The following is a 3,467-nucleotide window of genomic DNA, read 5'->3' as shown; positions in this document are numbered from 1 at the left end:
GGGCAAGTCACTTCACCCCCATTGCCTAGCCCTTGCCACTCTTCTGCCTCGGAACCAGTACAGAGTATTGGTTCCAAGACAGAAGGTAAGGGTCTTAAAAAAAATGCACAATGGTGGGAATGATTTAGGTAGAGACCCTGTGCATTTGGATTAGCGGTAGCAGGATCTCTAGAAATCAGGAGCAGTCAGGCTGGGATTGAATGGTGAAAGCCTTGGATCATTAGGTTTGAAAGAGCAACCTGGGAAAGAATATTTAGTATTTGAGATCTTCTATGACAATGTTAATGCTGTATAGGGACTTAAACAGTGTCATTTCCACATTCTTCCAAATCCCATGGCTTTATGTGTTCATAACAGACTTGTTATTTTGTCTACAAAGATCAAATTGAATCGCTTGAGGGAGGTCAATCCTTCATGCTCCAGACCAGAGTGCCTTAAGGTTTTTGTGTTTTTTGTTTTTTAATTAAAAATTACAGCTCTACCATGATATCCCAATGGGAAAATAAGACATTTCACCGTATAGACCAGCAAATCTCTAGGGTATATATTCTACCTAAAGAGTAAAGTAGCTATGGGGGCCACTAGGTAGCACAGTAGATAGAGCAGATCTGGAGTTGGGAGGCCCTGGGTTCAAATGTGACCTCAGACACTTCCTAGCTGTGTGATGCTGGGCAAGTCACTTACCCTCCATTTCCTAGCCCTTCCTGCTCTTCTATCTTAGAATTGATTCTAAGATGGAAGGCTTAAAAAAAAAACGGCTTTGGATTATAGAAAGCAGCAAATTTAATACTTTCCAAATCATCTTTATATAAGTAGGGAACTCTGACTATAAGCTTAAGTTATACAAATTAACTTGGCCTCTCCCCAATACATACAAGTTCAAATCGCCAAACTACAATTAGTCTTTTGTTAGAGTTGGAACTAGTATACCAAAATGGAAAAAAAAAATTTACATTTAAATACCAGTCCCATTTCCAAGTACAGCTGTGGGATCCATTTTCCATAAGGGTGTGTATGAAATCCCTGGCTATACCTTCCACAAACATCAAATAGTGTAACCTACTTAACCTACAGCTGTTTTTGGAGATTGCCTTCCAAACAGAGATTTGTATCTCTAGGCTAAAGGAGAGGGGTGTAGATATTCACCAACATTGCTTTATTCCAAGAAATGGAGGAATCCCATGTGAGCTAGAATGACCTCCAGGAATTGATGCGGAGTGAAAGGAGCAGAACCAGGAGAACATTGTACACAGAGACGGATACACAGTGACACAATTGAATGCAATGGACTTCTGTACCAGCAGCAATGCAATGACCCAGGACAGTTCTGAGGAACTTAGGAGAAAGAACTGTGGAACCAGAAATGCATTAGAAAAATATATGATCAACCACAGAGTGTGATAGGGATGTGATTAGGGTTTTGAAGTTAAGGATCACTCTACTGCAAATATGAATAACGCAGAAATACATTTTGAACAATGATATATGTAAAACAAAACAAAACAAAAAAACACTGCTTTATTCCAGGAAGTTATTTTATATTTTTGAGCCTCTTCACTGTTTAAATGTCATTTAAGAGAGAATTTGAATCTGAGTTTTGCGAAATGAAGCTTAAAATAATACCCAGAGGTTAACTCAATGCAGCCGTGGGGTGTGTCTTTTAAAAATTAGCAGTTGTACAGACCACTCTTTGCATTCTTTAGAAATAAGATATAGTTCAATATTTTTAATCATAGCAACAGTTGATAAGAAAAACAGCAAAAAAGGTAATTGTTTCCATATGGAAAGAAAAGGAAGAAACTAGTCAAACAGTATACTGTCATTTAGTCGAATAAAAAGAAAAGTGGCTACTGGAAAATTTGGCAGAAAGGGCGAATTTTCCTATGTGGGTTTCACTTTACATTTGTCAGTGCAGCATAGATGATGTGCTTTTTAGAGGTATCATTCTCCTTCCAAGAAAGTTGCTTGTTTTTCAAGTTTTCTTTGTCTTTTTCAATCACTTAATGCTAATCTGGTCTTTTTTATCACCTTACATTTATTGAGACACAACTAAGAGGCAAATGCTTATTTACTGACAGTTTAGTAGAGGTAAAAAACCAAACAAACCATAACTCCTAACCTCTATTTAAATGCAAGGTAAACTTCCACCCAGTTACCTGACATTTGTCTGACGCATCTACTCTATTCCTAAAAAACACAGGCCACTCACCCAAAATGAGGTATCTTTGAAAGAGAAACAAGGCCAATTTCTATAAAGCAATGGTGGTGGTGAATATGGAGGGAAAGTATCAGCAATATTCAGTCTGATATGTCAATATACATTTCAGAGGGAGAAGCAAGGTGGCTCAATGAATAGAGAGCTAGGCCTGGAGATAGGAGGTCCTGGGTTCAAATTTGGCCCCAGGTACTTTCTAGCTGTGTCTCCCTGCGCAAGTCACTTCACCCCAAAAGTCCTTACCTCACTTCTGTCTTGGAACAGATACTTAGGATCATTCTAAGATAGAAGGTAAGGATATTAGATACACACATACAAAAATATTAAATTATATTAATTTTTAGATATTTGTATATAAAAATAATGTGTATATTTACAAATACATATAATGTAGGTACATACACCCATTTCAAAGCACTGATTAGATTAAAGTTGTTCTGGAACATGCCATCCCTCACCCCTTAAATACTCTTACAATAGTTATCAAGGGGTGATTTTGTAATGAAAACTAAAGATTCAATCAGGTTCTGCAATAACTATTAAGTTTTTTAAGAAAAAAGAAAGCCATGAAAATAAAGAAAGTAGCTGTCTATTCCTTTTTTTGTATTTTAAGTTAACATTTAGGTCATAATTTGAAAATTTATTTTGAAATAAAGCTTTAATCAGCTCCACTTAGGTGAGAAATGGAGGAAAGCCCATGCCCATTCCACGAAGGTGTTGGCCAATAGTGCCCCCTTGTGGCATGAGGTATTCATTAACACAAGTCAACCTCTAGAATTCCAGGTAAGCATGATGAAACAGCCAGTATTGCCAGGAGGCAGGTTCAAGTTTAGGAGGTTTTTTTCACTAAACAGAAAAGGTTCCAGAACAAGCTAGTGGTTGAAAGAAAGCAGCTACGTTCATTGTCCACAAAGATAGAATATACTTTTTCCCAGTGATTTTTAGAACCTAAGTATTCTATACAACAGCATCCATTGTGACAATTCTTCACCAAGTATTCCATAAAGATGGCAATTTTTCTTTTAAAGTAATAAGCAAAATGTCAAAAAGGAGATGTTTTCCTTAAAAAACTTTTTCCGGTTTTTAAAATAAGTTCCTACTCTCCCATATTTGCAAAATACAATCTGGATTCCAATCTGATGCTTTAGCAAGATAGGATTTTGAAACGTGATCAAGTCCTTGGTTTATAAATATTTCAATCCAGGGGTCTTTAGAGATACTTTCTTCCAGGGGAAGGCGACTTGTCTCAAGA

Source organism: Gracilinanus agilis, chromosome 4 (assembly GCF_016433145.1).
Source record: "Gracilinanus agilis isolate LMUSP501 chromosome 4, AgileGrace, whole genome shotgun sequence".
Classification (NCBI taxonomy): Eukaryota; Metazoa; Chordata; class Mammalia; order Didelphimorphia; family Didelphidae; genus Gracilinanus; species Gracilinanus agilis.
The sequence above is the reverse complement of the archived record's forward strand: the minus strand, read 5'-3'. Positions refer to the sequence as shown.